Source organism: Lissotriton helveticus, chromosome 12, assembly GCF_964261635.1.
Source record: "Lissotriton helveticus chromosome 12, aLisHel1.1, whole genome shotgun sequence".
Taxonomy (NCBI): Eukaryota; Metazoa; Chordata; class Amphibia; order Caudata; family Salamandridae; genus Lissotriton; species Lissotriton helveticus.
The window spans coordinates 686,646,081-686,663,829 of NC_136073.1; the positions used below are offsets into that span (position 1 = coordinate 686,646,081).

Sequence of the window (17,749 nt, forward strand, 5' to 3'; positions counted from 1 at the left end):
GGGAAGGACCCTTAGAGTGGCTTAAAGAAACCCCGCTAACGCCAGGACAAGTAGCATCAGTATCGCTGTATCGGGGGGAGATAGCTGGCGTGGGGAGTACAAAGAGGCGTGAGCAGGGGGGAAGCGACTGATCGATATTACTTGTCTTTGGAGGAGGTGTTCGGGGAATCACGCTTGTCGCATGCTGACCCGGGATGAGGCCCACTGCACTTACTACATACGTGGGAGAACCGGCATGCCTTTCCCCAGGAGCAATTACCTGCGTTGAACAACCTGCATGTGGCTGTGAAACCTTTTTTGCTATACTGTCTGTTTCCCCCCCCGCCGCGCCCTCCCCGAAAGGACTGTTTAAAGTGGCTTTTGTTCCCGGACTGCTGTACCTTATTAGTCTCGGGTTTCTTATCCTGAGTCACGGATTTCGCCACACCCTCCAATAGTTTGCCCTTACCCATGTATTGAACCCACAATCTCAACTCAATCTGATCCCATTCCAACTCTGGACAGACCGCCATCTTCATGCGAAACTCACAATCATATCTGTACCATGCCAGACCGGTTGTAGAATCCGCTTCATCCGCGATCACACTAGCATACTGAAAAAGAGCCTGCGCCTGCTCAGGGAAGCGCTCTGTTATAACCGCTGCTAGCATTGAGAACGCTTGCCTCCAATTTTTAATGTTCTTCTCAGGCCAAGTCTGAAAACGGACTTTCTTTTCCTCGTCCTTGGCACTCACTTTCCTGATATCAAACCCGTGAACGCCCAACATAAGGAAGGAAAATATATCCACAAATTCCCTACGCCAAATGCATTCTTTTGCCGCCTGAGGGACCTGCCAAGCCAGGGAACACTTGCCCGATAACAAGGGTGCCATGGTCATCTTAACTGCTGGGATGGTGAGGACTGACGCCCCAACGGGGAATTCAGGCGCAGCGGGGGGTGCGGATAAGACCTGGGGTGCCGGAGGCGCGGGGGCGCGGCTAAGACTGAGGGCACCAGCGGAGCTGTGACTGGCACCGGAGCCACCGCAACCACAGGATTAGGCAGGACGCTCCCTAGTGCTGCGATGCCTACCACCCCTGGGACAGGAGGCCCACCCCACACTTGGGCTAACAAGGTGTCCGTGGGGGCAGTGGGTAAGACTTGTGACACCCCAATAGAGGGACCTGCCGGAGGACTAATCTGAGAGGAAGCGGACAGCAAACTAGCTCTGACTTCAGACATGAAAACCGAGAGGGAATCAGTGAGCTTACCAAGGTCCTCTTTAGTGGCAAAGTCTGCAGCGGAACCCCCTGGGCGAGGTAATAAGGGTGAGGGCTCCACGATCGCCGCCGGGGGGGAGGCGGGGGCATGTACAATCACATTCCTGACAAGCTCAACTGCCCTAGATTTCTGTGGAGGCTCCGCTGGAAAGTCTTTACAAGTTGGCTTCTTGAGCCGCTTGGACCTGGTAAGAGTCTCTTCTACAATGTCCTGCTCGGGAGCGGATGGGGCTGTGGCCCTGGGAGGGTTGGCTGACAAAAGTTCGCTAGCCCACGCCACTCCATTAACCTTGATCATCTCCATCAACGCCTTCATCTGAGCGTCCTGCGAGGGACCTAACCCTGAGTCGTCGACCTGGGACATCTGTGAAAACAGGGGGGGGGACCCTTGGCTCTCCATGCCTATGTATGACTCTTTACCTGAAATAAAAATAACTGTGAGGGCCCAATCGAATAACGACAATAATTCCAGGCGAAAAGGTAGCGAAAACAAGAGTCCATGTCTCAACAACAATGCACCACACAAATAAGGTTGAGCAACATAACATGCCAACGTTGGCTTGCAACTGGTGTCCCCTGACGCACTTACCACGCAAGAAATTGAAATTCGGGTGCGCCGTGAACGGGGGGGGGGGTCACCGAGTGAGCTCAAAGCGTCTTCTGCGTGAAGGAAGAACAAAAGACAATAAGCCCAACATGCAATTAAAACAACAATTTGCCTCGAAGGGCTACCAGGCGTCTTCTGCAGGAAGGAAGAACAATGACACTAAACCCAACATTTGTAAATAAACCACTGTTTGCCTCGAGGGCTACCCGTGACTGTGGATGAAACTGTTGCCGGCCTGCCCACTGCACCATTCTAACAGGCACATCCAAAAGCAAGGGCCCGACTACATCTATCGCGTTACCGTCGGGACCGCGTGACTACATACCTTCGTCACTTGGCGATGCTGCTTGATGAGACGACCTGGAGAACGCGTCGAGGAATAGGACCTGAAACGATTGGTAAGAGCAAAGCCTGATTGAAAATTGAGCATCTGCCGACACCTGCGGAAGTAGTGTGGTGCCACTAGAAAAGAACATTACAATTCGACCGTAACAGCGCAGTTACCGGTAAACATAATTGGTCTAAAATGAGCATCCGCCAGACCGCAGATGTAGTGCGCACACGGTCGAGAAAAGCGACCCGTGAAACTCCCCCACGGGATAGCTCAAGCCTGAAAACATTATGCATTGACATGAAACGTTATCATTGGCAAAATTGTGCATGAATTAAGCACTTCTCAATGGAAAGCTCGTGTAACAGTGCAACAATGTCCGCACAATACAAGAACATAAACTTTGTCGCGAACGTGAAATGCACTTATCGGGACGCAATGAGCACCAAGTTCATGTACAACTTGAAGAAGGGGGCCCATGGCATACGGCACAACCAAAGCAGAAAGCGAGAAAACCCTTGATTAACCACCTAATCGCTCACGCACACGAAAACATACCTTCCACTTGCACTTGAGGAATCGAGGGCGCGTTAGGGGGAGGGGGGGGGGAGGATGCACCGATGCAAACCCGGACACCCCAGAGGCCTAGGTGCGGTAGCGATTGCACGAAAGGGCCGAATTCTGCAAGAAAAAGGAGGAGGCATGTTAAACAGGACGCCGCCGAGGCCGCAATAGCCGGTACTGCGCACCCATACTGAAAGAAAAGCCAATAAGTTAGCCTGGAAGGCGCCTCCTAAGGGAGAAAACACACAAAATTAGTACCCTTCCGATTCGAGGGAGGGGGCATGCGCCAGGCATCAGCACCCTCGCAGGCCCGGGCCCCTGCCCGAGCAGGCACCTCATCCCCCCCCCCTCTAGGAAGGAAACATCTCGTCCCGAGAGACAAAGAGGCAAACACTTTGAGAGACTCACCGGGCGCTCACCGGGTCCCGCGCCCGCGTGGACCGGGTACCCCAGCAACGCGCTCCACACCCTACCTCCAAAACAGATTAAATGAGGCAGAGACGACACGAGGGCCCATATGTAAAACTTACACTTGCACAATAAATACAACTCGCGCAATAACATAGCAACAGTAGCGCAAATGAGCAAGGCCATCCCCCCACTGGAACGAAGGCGCAAATGTGAACATTTAAAATCGCCAAACATGAGCTATGCAAATGGCGGGTAGAGGGGTGACACGCAAAAACGCTCGCCGGATCCCGCGCCCACGTGGACCGGATACCAGCAAGCTCTGCGCCCCCCCCCCCCCCTTACTGCATCGAGCTTTAAAATATTTCAGGAATGCGTAGAAACGCCCGTACAGGCTACCTGGCACACCGCGCCACCCCGACAAGCGTTCGGCTGTGCATTCTGTTAATGTAAGACGAGGCATAAAACTTCAGGATAATCTTCAATAAAGCATGGAGATGACATTTTAATAAATATATCATCATGGTAAACAAAACTAGGCGAAACGACTATGCAAACATGTGTGCCAGCATTGACCGACTGCCAGACAAATGAGGATCCGTGGAGGAAATGGCTGCGCGGTAATTAGCAACGAGCGCACGTGCAGTCCCTCGCCCGCGTGGACCGAACTCCGTGAGGCACCCGGCTTCGGCATCTGATACCCTCTACCTTGCAGCCCTCGAGAGAATCACAACGTTACGCACACCCGTACAACCTGGAAGAAAGTTACCCCTTGAACAAAGTTACCCCTTGAACAACCACTATCCAACACAAAATGGCCACCTGGAAATCCCAAGATGGGGGGAAGGGGGAGGGAAAAAGGATGTATTATGCTCACAGAGAATACAGGCCCCATCTTGCGACAACTGTACCCTCCCCCCCGACGCCGGAGAATTCACACAAGTCACCCCTCGGTCATGAAACGGGACTCGGTATAGCAATAACAGCGGGGCCCGACAGATAGGCCGGGCCCGCACTGACCAGAGGACAAAGACCGGAACGGAAACCGGACGTCCCCCCCCACAGCAGCCCACTCTAGCGGGCCGCCTCGCCAGGCTCACACCTCACAAGGAGGGAGCAGGCGGCTACGATAAGGGGGGGGAGAGGGTAGGCCCAAGGCCTCGCTCACCTCAACACGACGAGATTGTCCGAAAGAGTGTCCAGTCCACGCAACGTCCGGGGCGGCAAAGAGACCACCGCAGTGGCCTGGGGGGAAGATATACCTTCTTCCTGCATGCCGCCCCCCGGACGTGCGTCACTGGGCCGCCCCCTCCACCAGGCGACTCTGCCCGGAGGGGGGGTGTCTGACCCTGTCTAGGGGCGGGGCGGCCCTCCGCGACTAAGGGCCCGCCCTCCTGATGGCCACCGGGTGGCCTCTGGCAGGCGCATTGTTTACTGGTAGCCGACGGGTGAGTCTACAGGCTCTGTGTGTCCCGTTCAGTTGATCTATGCAGCATTTCGTTATCAATACAAGGCAGTGCAGGTTACTGCCCACCATTCATTTCAGAATGAGCCTGCCCGGGAGTTTTTGTTTACTCACAGGACGAATTGTATTCATGTTGTAAGTGTGATACATGATGTCTGGCAATTTCCAGCTCAGTGCAACTGTAGCCACAGAGGAATAAAAGTTAGTCCTTCTTGGCTTAGTAGTGCTAGTTCCTTCTTATTATAGTGCTACGAGGAGCCAGGCTGCGAGTCAGCACATGAATATGCAAATCGTTTCAAAATTGTATTGTGTATACTATAAGATAGACTGCCACAAAAACTGCAGACATTTAGAGTGCATAATAAAACAAGGGTAACCTTTCATTTCATGAGGTTTGCTCCAGTTGCCAGATATTATTAGAACTCGTGTAAGAATTTTTATATTTCTCTTTCCGTGCAGCTCATTACGTGGTTTTACTCGTGAGAAAGTGTTACTCTAAGTGTCACACATTTGGTATTTAAATGCCATTCATTAGTCCACTAATACCATGGACATGCCACACATAAGCAGGAAACGTGACTGCCTACTTTGCACTCATAAAATCTGTCTCCGGTTAGTGTCCTCCAATTTCTGGTAGTTCGCAGCAGTTTTAAAATCTTCTTAGTTTCTATTTGCTCAGTTGGGTGTAATTTCTTATAGTTAAATGTTTTACTCGTCTAAATTGCTTGATTTTGCTCAATAGAAAGTGTCACTCATAGTCGTTGAAATGTCACTCATAATTACAGTGACATTATGAAAATGTCACACATAGCAATCTTAAACCTTGGCAGCTATGCCTCAAGCTCCAATGGGGCATTGTCAGTGTGAAATGCAGCTCTTTAGACAGGAATGGGTGTGGAGACTATACGTGTGTGTGTATGCAATGGTGTCAACATGGGGTGTGCATATTTGAAGCCACTTCTCTTGGGCTAGCTACTGGAGAATTATCTCTTTGGGATCAAACTAATTGGCTTGTCATTGAAGGACGAAAAGGAGCAATGAACTCAGCACAGGCAAACTCTAAAGTTAAATAAAGTTCATGTTATTATTGAGACAAGAAAAAACTAAAAATAATTCCCCACCCATTTAGTTTACTTCAATGAAAAATAAATACATCGTACCATTACCATCTACTATGCAATAACCTAGCCTGTATTTGACTCTCGGCTATCTCTCTCACCACTTTACATAGTTCTTTGGGTTCTAGGCCCTGTCCACTTTGCATTGGCATATGGGTCTCCTCTTAGGCCTACCAGACACCATCTTCACACGGATCTTTTAGTCCTTTCTCAAACTTACCGGTATCAGGCCAGCACTGCCATATCTCAGTGATTCCAGGTTATATTATGTCTGACCCGGACCCTCTAGGCAAATTAAGAGATAGAATGTTCACTTGACTTGCTACCCCACCTCCTTTATCTTAAAACTAGAAGCAACTGTATTCGTCCATCTCCACCATTTGGTCATCCCTCATCAATCCCCAGCAAGTCCTACTTGATATGATTTATTGCTTCCGGCCCTGCCTCTTTAACAGATTACTCCTAAATGTATCTGTTAGCCCTGGACATCTGTGTCCTAGCTTTAGCAACACCAGAAAGAACTGGGCTACCTCATACCCCCCCCCCCCACCATCTACAGTACTTTTTTACTCTCACCACATCACCTTTTTAGCATCTCGCTCATCCTCCATTTTATTGCCCCCCTACTCCTAGCTGAATGTAACTCCCAAATCTGTCAGAACTCCTTCTCACCAAACCCATAAACTCAATTCTGTCCATCCTTATTGTTTGCCTTTTGGTCTCTTCCTCTGTTCTAAAGAGGTGTGCATTAGAGGACATGTAGCCTTGCCACGTCTGTGTTCAATGACTTGCAGAGTACACCTAAAACCTACCCATTTATCTGTCCCCTGCTTTCCTCGTTTCAGTTTTCCTGCACCTGGCCTTTACTTCTGCACTGAGATCTCCCTCTCTTGCTTTCCCACAGACTCTAAAGAGGACATTCCTCTGCCCCAGTAGATAGATGGAATCAGTCATTGTTTTGGTACTTAATGAGTTGCTTCATTAATATTGTTCTAGACAATGAAGCTTAGCGAGGCTGATCCTACGAGCTCTTGAATTTGACACAATCGTCCACTGTATCATCATTGAAAGGTTTGCTGATGTGGATCTCTCTAGAACCACATCAATCTGATTCAGATTTCTTTTTCCAGCCATTTTTTGTTTTTTCCTCTGTTTCATTGTAGTTGCCAGGTCTTCTGCTGTGGCGCCTCACAAGATTTTCACCTCCCCCTCCCCTCCCATGGGTTTCTTTGTTTATTTAAGCTCTTTGTCTTATTAGATTATTTATTTATTTAATACTTGTGCTCAATCATGTCGGAGAATGGTGATGAAGTAGAATGTTGCCCACCCCTAGAAATATTTCTGTGGATGCCCATGGCTTGTGATGAAACCCATTCAGCAAAAGACTACATTATATAGTGTCCATTTACAGTTTAGGGCCCCCGTGATTGGGTCCAGTGGCAGAGCATATAAGTGGTGCGGGCGGGCGGGGGGAGGACGACTACTCAACACAAGTGGGAGCCATTTCGACATTGTCTCTAAGAGAGAGAGCTTTTGAGAAAGATATCTATATATAGATAGAGAGGGGGAGATATTGAGATAGAGAGAGATATTGAGATGGAGAGAGAGAGAGAGAGAGGCAAGTAGTCGCTCTCCTTGCAGAGACCCAGCACCTGCTGCACGCTTCTCTATAAGTCTCCCCCCCCCCCCCCCCTCCGCGTCCTTTCCTGGTCCCAAGACGCACGTGTTCAGCTGAAGTAATACACGAAAGGGAAACATTTATAGCTGTATTTATTAATTACAATACATTTACATTTTGAAATGCAAACATTTTTATTGGGAAAGTCAAAGGACTAGGCCTGCTTTTGCAAATGAATTGTTTGCATTTCAATTTGAAATCCATGCATTCCGGAGCCCCAGCCCATCAACACTTGCATCAGGGGTGCATGGGGTATACCCAGCACGCGAAAGTGTGTGTGTGCATGTGTGTGTTTGGGGGTACCCCCTGATCCTCTGTTATCTCCACCTCTGCTCGAGGCCTGCTGACGGGCGCAAGCAGAGGCCTGCACACAGAACCTGTCATCGAAAGAGTGCCGTTCCCTGCTACGGACTCCGTTCCCTTTTAACCCCTTCAGGCTGTGGTCCGTGCCTCCCTGCGGTTCCCTCCCTGAATCATTGTGTCAGCGCAAACACTTCTCTAAATCAAGAAGCGCCCGGACGGTGCAAGCTGATATGTTTGGCGCTAAACAGATTGGATGAATAGCGTATGTGTCATATAAAGCTAGCCTGCCCCCTCAAAGGCACGCACGCTCTCCGCTTCCATAATGAGGATGACACACCTGGGTCACTGAGGCACAAACAAGATTGTGAGTGTGATAAACGTGATATCTACTGTTTCACAACATTATTCTTTTCTGGATCCCAAAAGAGGTTTAGCCAAGTGAAAAAAAACAAGATTTATTCGACGGTTGTCATAAAAGCATCTAATACAATACAATTCATTGAGGAATAAAACAATAAATAAGGTTAAAATTACAATCTCACAAAAAAGGGTTTCTTAATATATATACAATGTAATTCCAGGGTACTAAAGTGCATACATGGGGTACGTAAATGTATTGGTTGGCCTGTGGGGGTTTTGCCCCTTTAACAGTTTACTTCTTATAGCCCAAGCCCACCCTAGAAACTTTCCCACAGCTGTAAACACAGTTTGGTTGGTACATGTACAAATTATTCTGGCAGCCACCATCCCACTCCTGGTACTCAGTAATTTACACATGGGAGTTAGCCATGTCCTACGTGGTGCTGCGTACACAGGGCAAACAAATAGTAGATGGTCAATTGTTTCCCTAGGGGCCAGGCAACCAGGACAGGCAACCTTTCCCCCACTAGACCAGCGATTAGTAAACACTCCGACTGGTAGTCTTCCGATTCCGAGTTGGAAATAAAGCTTTCGGTCTAGAGGTTTTGTAATAGCATCCCAGAAATCTTCAAGACCAACCGCGTCTTTAAGAGTCAGGAAGGTACCAGTCAATGAAAGTGGAGCAGAATTCCTATGGACTTTCGAAGCAACAGTCTCCCAGTACAGTCTTTTTAGAACTTTTTTAGGAGGAAACCTTGCATTTACAGGGTCTTCCCACATTTCATTCAGACCCAAGTTCATTAATACCTCGCCAAGACAGTGAAGGGGCAGGAGAGAGTGAGACGGAAACGGAGGAAGAGTGGAGAGGCCAAGACAGTGAAGGGGCAGGAGATTGTGAGACGGAAACTGAGGAAGAGTGGAGAGGCCAAGACATGAAGGGGCAGGAGAGAGTAAGACGGAAACAGAGGAAGAGTGGAGAGGCCAAGACAGTGAAGGGGCAGGAGAGAGTGAGACGGAAACTGAGGAAGAGTGGAGAGGCCAAGACAGTGAAGGGGCAGGAGAGAGTGAGACGGAAACAGAGGAAGAGTTGAGAGGCCAAGACAGTGAAGGGGCAGGAGAGAGTGAGACGGAAACTGAGGAAGAGTGGAGAGGCCAAGACAGTGAAGGGGCAGGAGAGAGTGAGACGGAAACAGAGGAAGAGTGGAGAGGCCAAGACATGAAGGGGCAGGAGAGTGTGAGACGGAAACAGAGGAAGAGTGGAGAGGCCAAGACAGTGAAGGGGCAGGAGAGAGTGAGACGGAAACTGAGGAAGAGTGGAGAGGCCAAGACATGAAGGGGTAGGAGAGTGTGAGACGGAAACAGAGGAAGAGTGGAGAGGCCAAGACAGGCCAAGACAGGGAAGGGGCAGGAGAGAGTGAGACAGAAATAGAGGAAGAGTGGAGAGGCCAAGACAGTGAAGGGGCAGGAGAGAGTGAGACGGAAACTTAGGAAGAGTGGAGAGGCCAAGACAGTGAAGGGGCAGGAGAGAGTGAGACGGAAACTGAGGAAGAGTGGAGAGGCCAAGACATGAAGGGGCAGGAGAGTGTGAGACGGAAACAGAGGAAGAGTGGAGAGGCCAAGACAGGCCAAGACAGGGAAGGGGCAGGAAAGAGTGAGACAGAAATAGAGGAAGAGTGGAGAGCCAAGACAGTGCTGGGGCAGGAGAGAGTGAGGCGGAAACTGAGGAAGAGTGGAGAGGCCAAGACAGTGAAGGGGCAGGAGAGAGTGAGGCGGAAACTGAGGAAGAGTGGAGAGGCCAAGACAGTGAAGGGGCAGGAGAGAGTGAGACAGAAATAGAGGAAGAGTGGAGAGGCCAAGACAGTGAAGGGGCAGGAGAGAGTGAGACGGAAACTTAGGAAGAGTGGAGAGGCCAAGACAGTGAAGGGGCAGGAGAGAGTGAGACGGAAACTGAGGAAGAGTGGAGAGGCCAAGACATGAAGGGGCAGGAGAGTGTGAGACGGAAACAGAGGAAGAGTGGAGAGGCCAAGACAGGCCAAGACAGGGAAGGGGCAGGAAAGAGTGAGACAGAAATAGAGGAAGAGTGGAGAGGCCAAGACAGTGAAGGGGCAGCAGAGAATGAGACAGAAATAGAGGAAGAGTGGAGAGGCCAAGACAGTGAAGGGGCAGGAGAATGTGAGACGGAAACAGAGGAAGAGTGGAGAGGCCAAGACAGGGAAGGGGCAGGAGAGAGTGAGACAGAAATAGAGGAAGAGTGGAGAGGCCAAGACAGTGAAGGGGCAGGAGCGAGTGAGACAGAAATAGAGGAAGAGTGGAGAGCCAAGACAGTGCTGGGGCAGGAGAGAGTGAGGCGGAAACTGAGGAAGAGTGGAGAGGCCAAGACAGTGAAGGGGCAGGAGAGAGTGAGGCGGAAACTGAGGAAGAGTGGAGAGGCCAAGATAGTGAAGGGGCAGGAGAGAGTGAAACAGAAATAGAGGAAGAGTAGAGAGGCCAAGACAGTGAAGGGGCAGGAGAGAGTGAGACGGAAACAGAGGAAGAGTGGAGAGGCCAAGACAGGAAAGGGGCAGAAGAGAGTGAGACAGAAATAGAGGAAGAGTGGAGAGGCCAAGACAGTGAAGGGGCAGGAGAGAGTGAGACAGAAATAGAGGAAGAATGGAGAGGCCAAGACAGTGAAGGGGCAGGAGAGAGTGAGACAGAAACGAAAGGCACATGGCGAATTGCGAACAAATGTGAACATTAACAATGCAAAAATACAACAAAGCAAGGAGAAGTTGTGGTGTGCATGGACCTCCACTGCATGCAGCTCTGCCACACCCAGGAATACCCTCGCCCCAAAGAACAAACTGCAGGAAGAAGCTGCCTCAGCCATGTCTGGAGGATGTAAGAAGGGGTCGACAGAAGGCCATTCCTGGTGAGGCAGACATTGTTACAGTGTCGTCCCCTTTACATGGTCAGTAGGAGCAAGTGGGAGGAGGGAATGGGAGAGGGTGTGAGATAGATCAAAGCCTTTACTGTGATCAGTGGCCGCAGGCTGCCAGTGGGAGGGAACAAGCATATGGCGAGCGGCGGGGGAGTCTGGTGCGAGGCGTGGGAGCGGGGGAGGGGGAGCAGGCATATGGGGTGTGAGTGAGGCTAAGCACGTGCCTAGAGAAGCTTTTACTCTTCAGTACACAACATGCATTGTAGGAAATCCGGCTTGTTCAAGAGAGTTTGGTCACATGTAATAGGTTTCGAGCAATAAATTGCTCGACCTAAAAATAAAAAAAGTGATTGTAAATTGTAAAGATGCAGATTGTAAAGATGCATGCTACATGGGAAGGACAAACACAAGACTGGCAAGATAAGAAGCAGGCAAATGAGAATGACAAGGAAAGAAAAAGAATGGTAAGCAATGGGTGGGACCGAAGTCCCATGTTTTTGGTAGCCACAATATGCCTTGCAAGAGAGTGCATGTGCCGTCTAGTAGGCTCGATCTAAAAACAAAGAAAGATTTGGGGATAAGAAAAAAACAAACTGTGATTATGCAGGTCCTGTCGCACAAATAGGCACTCCCCGCAAACAGGGAAGCAAAATCACTGAAAAATGTGTTCATTCACTGCAAAAACACAGTAACCGATTAAGTAAGAGACATGGAAAAGGTACAGGACTAAAAGAACTGCAGGTAAAATAAACAAAAATAGCATTTTAAAACTCTGAGACATGGTATAATTGATTTGAGAGGTAGTGCTATCACAGCAGTAGAAGATTATAATACACCGACTTTTTGATATTTAAGTCATGCATTAACATTGAAACCCTCAGCCAATTACATACAAAATAAGCAAGTGCTTAATAGTCAAAATACCAAGTACACTTGGTTTCTGTTACACTAAAATAGCACGGGAAACTTTTGGATCAACATTCTCTAAATCATACCAACCAGCAGAAATGTTTATCAACCAATAGAAAAAAAGTAATCCGGGACTGTGAAAACTAATATTGTTTTTCATACAGTGAAGGCAAAAGGGTCTTTAAAAATTGCATAAACAAACAATTCATAAACAACCACCTAAACCAGATATTCATGGCAGAGAAGCACCAACAATCTGTTTGGCCCATTTTCCCAGAGCAACACCTGCAAGAAAGGTTTCATCTTGGTCACACTATTACAACCAAAGCATTTATTTCCCACTGTAGTACGTACAAGGGGTTTTGCCGAGAAATCTAAAAAATAAAAAAAGTGATGCTTGTTAAAATATATTTTGGTGCTCTGTTAAAGTCTCCTTTGTTGATGTTTGGGTCTCTCATAAATACATTCTTAAATGCTAGCACATTATCCTACCATTGGTTTGTCGTAAGAAAGAACCTCGAGTCAGGAATGAATACCGACATGCAATGTAGTAGGATGGAATTTTCATACTACGGGTCTGTCGCCTGAAATGTGTATGTTACCACTTCACCCACAAAGTTTTTTTTTTAAAGACTTCCACCAGTTACTAGACTATCGCAACCTTTCCACCTCGTGGGCTGCTTTCCTCCTCACCTTTCAGCATTAATTAGGAACCACACTGTTACTACTGTGAGACTCGGGTACGAAAATCTATATAACATATACGCTTATTACGGATTGCATGACTTTACCCTTTGTATAGAAAACATTCCCATGAATCCTTCCCTCAACCCAGATACCCAGACTCATCTGAAGAAACCTTGATGCCCAAAGCCCTTTTACAGTGATTCCTACCACACAAGTAAGTTAATGGTGATCCATGCACCATTTTACTGCATTTAGTCAGAGGCTATTACAAAAATATGCATCTATTTAAACGTCCATCATGTTGCAAGTGAGCCTGCACACAAAGCATTCACTGGAAGTAAATGTAAACACTACTAAACACTTTTTGGCAACAATAAAATGAAGAGTAAATCTGTCCCTCTCCAAGGATTTAAATATGCTATATCAGCACTAAACAAGAAGCAAAAATGCAAGAGAAATACTTTATGGCTAAAATATATGAAGATGAAATAATCACAAGTGAAGGATCTAGTGAAAATACACTGCATTCACAGCACTTGCTTTTACTAGACTAGCTCGAAGTAGGAAATCTCACCCATAAATACTTTTGCTGCTTGTGGAATACAAACAGCATTTCAATGATGAAGAACGCATATCAAAGTAATTGTTTCTGACCTGAAGACAGTAAAGTCATCATGTGGCTCAAGAATTTCATGGGCAATTAGCCATAGAGGTTCAGGTGTTTGCAGGCTAGTACCCAAAGAAGGCTTCTAAGCTATTTCAACACGTTACCCCCTAGCCCTGTTTTGTGCTGAAGTATGTGATGACAAGGATGTCACGGCGATGGACTTTGAGGCATTATTAATCAAAATGTAAACGCGTGCTGTAAATATTATTACATTTTAAACAGCATTTATGCTAACATCCCACATCTCTGGTTATCAACCATTAGCAGGCTACATCTAGTGGAGTGGAGTGGACTGTGGTGATTGAGCTGGTAATGATTCGAGCGCTCTGGTGTACCATACATCTGCAGCTCTGAAACCAGAGTACCTGGTCCAGTACACAGAAAGGAAAAAACATGGTTTCCTTGCCGTGGTCTCACACCAAAAACATTACCGTTTGTGAAGAATAAGCAAGATACAAGTAAAGGTCTGGTCTACAGTCAGACGTGAAAACAAAGGCTTAAAAATAAACTTCAATACTCCTTTCTTGTGGGCGGGATTATACATTAGATACCGGGCCCGGGCAGTCCCTCTGTCCTTGAAGCTGTCTGTAGTCTGATCTGTGGGGAAGCAGGGGGACATTCCCCTTTGTAGGTCGGCGCCTCTGAAAAACCAGTAGGGCTGGATCAGAGCACGTTGCAGGACATGCTTAAGGGGATATGGTGACCCGCTGTGGCCTCTCAAGTGTTAAAATGCTGCAATAGAATGCTTTGGAGGAAATCCCAGTTAACCTGTTATAAGTGGCTTCTACAAGCGTCACTTCAGCAGATGGAACCTTATATTGCATTGTATTATAATTGCATCTATATAGCTCCTGCTTCGACTGATAGTGTTGAGGCGCTCGGTCCATATATGCAATGGAAACAAACGAAAGAAAATCAGGCTAAAGGAAAATGCACACTAAAACCATTAGTCAACCATCGTAATAGTTCCAAGATGTCATCAACCATAGTAATAGTTCAAAGATGTCAATAAAATGCAATGAAATGTTCCCCATTACAGCTGAGTCTGGGTCCAAAAATCTACATGCCAGCAACTGAAGTAGCTAAAAATCATTTCTATCTGGTCACCTGGAATTTTCACCAGAGTAGTCACTTGTTGGGTTGAATTTTTTTATTTTTCTGACGTTTTATTACAGAGTATAAGGATCACTGGATGTATGGGATTCCACAAACTGAGTTCATGTATAATTATTCTTTACTGGGGGCTGATTTAGCATCTGAAAGACGGTGCTCTATTTGACAGAGTGGCGGAGAGCATTACCTCCATCATGCTGATGGATCACGACCCTCAGATTTAGAGATGATCATCAGCCCAGCGGCCATCTTTGAACAGTGAAAGGAATAGCCATCATGAAGGTAAGTAACAATGAATTAGTATTTAAAAAGTATAGCGGCGGTGTAGGGGTACCACTGTGCTGAGAGACATTATGAAATTTTTTTAAAACAAAGGACAGCAGGGGGACCTTTCTCAAAAAAGTGCTAAACTAATTTTGAAAAACTAATGGGCAAAAAGTCTGCAAAGGATATTTAGCCCCTTGGCACTGCCATGGTGAGAAAGGTGGAGTGTATAATGGCTGGGTGGAGAAGGTAACATGGCTGCTACTGTTCTCTTCTGGGTGGAGAGGTGGTTGGCTTTCATTTGTCTTGGCTGGAGTGAGTAAGAAGATTCTACTCCTCTCTTCTGAGCGGGAAGAGTAGGGTGACTTCCACGGCTGTCTTCTGGGTGGAAAAAAGTGCTATGTCTTCCATTACTCTCTGCCGTGAAGGGAATAAAAGAGCACCCAATACTCTCTCGGGTGGAAGTGGATGGCATTGCTTCCATTATGCTCCATTGAGAGAGCGAGAGTGGTTTCCACTAATCTCTGCTGGCTGAGAGTCAGTGGATTCTATTTGAATGAAGAAGAGTAGCCTGGCTTCCATTAGTCTCTCCTGGTTGGCCGGGAATAAGAGGTTTTCCACTACTGTCGTCAGCAAGGGAGAGTGAAATATTGCTTCCAGTACCTGGCTTGCAAGAATGAAGTGGAATCCAATTTTCCTTAAATTCCTAATTTGGCCCCTTCGATGGAGAGCTTGCACAGTCCACACTGGAGTATAGGGCTATCAAAGGTTGTTAGCTGTCTCTCCGTGTGGCACTGAATCTGATCAGCATCAAGGGTCAGATTTCCCTGTGTAATCGCCAACAGGGCGTAAAAGACATCCCATTCTTGTCCACCGTCCAGGTCAGAATGTCATAGCCAATATTCATGGTCCCAAATTCATCATAGTAGATGCTGTTGTTTCTGATGGTGAAGTTTATCGTCTTCAGTTTTTTCAGCAGCTCGTCTCCAGCCTGGATGCTATTCACCGTCCTCTAGAAACGCACGGCACGGCCATCTCTATCCATCGCTAGCCACAGAGGCAAGGCTGGTTGTGGCAGAACTTCAAGAGACCCTGTCCAGGGTACCAACAATTTTCTGATTGAGTCTGCAGTCTGGGCAGCACTTTCTGGGGTTTTCTTCCCAGAGTCTCGCGGTGTCTCCAGAGTGTTCGCTTGGAGGCCAGTCGGAACTTCAAGAGACCCCTTCCGGGGTACCAACAATTTTCTGATTGAGTCGGCAGTCTGGGCAGCACTTTCTGGGGTTTTCTTCCCAGAGTCTCTCGGTGTCTCCAGAGTGTTCGCTTGGAGGCCAGTCAGAACTTCAAGAGACCCCTTCCGGGTTACCAACAATTTTACGACAGATTCTGCAGTCTGGGCAGCACTTTCTGGGGTTTTCTTCCCAGAGTCTCTCGGTGTCTCCTGAGTGTTCGCTTGGAGGCCAGTCAGAACTTCAAGAGACCCTGTCCGGGGTACCAACAATTTTCTGCGAGTCTTGGCAGCACTTTCTGGGGTTTTCTTCCCAGAGTCTGTCGGCGTCTCAAGAGTATTCGCTTGTGGGCCAGTTTGTTCGCGAATACGCTGCAATTCAGCTTCAAAGGCTCGGGAAGGCTTCTCATCTGGGGCCTGTAATTGCAATGGGTGGTTCCTCAGGGCTGGGACCAGCTTGTAGCTTGGTATCCTCCGAAGAGATTCATTCAGCTGATGCATCTTATTCAGCTGCTCCTGCGCACTACGCAGCTTAGAGCGGACCTCTTCAAATGCATTGCGAAGAACCGTACTGTCTTCCAGTAGTTTTGATATAGTATCCATCAGCATCTGCACGTGGTTCTCATTCTCCCGCTGGAGCTGGGCATATTTCTGGTTGTGGCTATCCAAGGCGCGCCGGTTTTCCAGCTTTAGGGAGTTATACTGCGCCTGCAAGTCCAGGAGCTGCTTCTTGGCGCCTTCATGCTGGTTCTTCGGGATCATGTGCCGAGAGGGGAGGGCGGCGTCGTGGCTCATGGCGCCTTCCTTCTCCTTGCTCAGGGCTTCTGGAGCTTTTAATGTATGCACCACAGCATCTTCCTTGGCCTTCTTGTGCTCCGCACGCTCCTTCTGGAGGGTCTGCTCCAGCGCGGACCGCTGCTCATACATCACTTCCAGCTCGGCAGAGAGCGCCCCCTGCTGCTGCTGCTGGGACTGCCAGTGCCTGTACAGGTAGAGCACGAACCCCAGGCACGCCAGGAAGGCCAGCAGGCTGAAGACTGCCTGCATTATCCTCATCTGCCTGCCCGGAGGGCCGGGCCCTCGGACTCCCGTGATCATCTTGACCGCAATGTCCGACTGACAGCCTCCTGGGCCCTGCGCGGCCTTATATAGCCCTGCTCAGCCTCACGCATTATGACGTCGTTGTGAATTCACCCCCGCACTGTTACGTCGAGTCAACGCGCCTTGCGTCCCACACAGCATCAACCCTGCGTGTCTCAGTGTGTCCGCACCCTGAGCGGTGCAGCCTTGTCATCCCGTGTGTGGGTCACTGCGCGTGCTGTGCGCCTTTCCTGGGCACGCCTGGCCCTTCAGAGCCTGCGAGGGGGATCCTCGAGCCCTGGCATGGATGGATGTCACTGCGCGTGCTGTGCGCCTTTCCTGGGCACGCCTGGCCCTTCAGAGCCTGCGAGGGGGCTCCTCGAGCCCCTGGCATGGATGGATGTCACTGCGCGTGCTGTGCGCCTTTCCTGGGCACGCCTGGCCCATCAGAGCCTGTGAGGGGGCTCCTCGAGCCCCTGGCATGGATGGATGTCACAGCACGTGCTGTGCGCCTTTCCTGAGCACGCCCGGCCCTTCAGAGCCTGTGAGGGGGCTCCTCGAGCCCCTGGCATGGATGGATGTCACTGCACGTGCTGTGCTCCTTTCCTGGGCACGCCTGGCCCTTCAGAGCCTGCGAGGGGGCTCCTCGAGCCCCTGGCATGGATGGATGTCACTGCGCTGCTGTGCGCCTTTCCTGGGCACGCCTGGCCCTTCAGAGCCTGCGAGGGGGCTCCTCGAGCCCCTGGCATGGATGGATGTCACTGCGCGTGCTGTGCGCCTTTCCTGGGCACGC

General features: G+C 48.9%; 1 pseudogene; it reads right to left on the reverse strand.

Moving 5' to 3' along the window:
• Window positions 1–15,468: 15,468 nt before the first annotated feature.
• On the reverse strand, window positions 15,469–16,974 carry LOC144798095 (Golgi integral membrane protein 4-like; annotated as a pseudogene).
• Window positions 16,975–17,749: the final 775 nt, after the last annotated feature.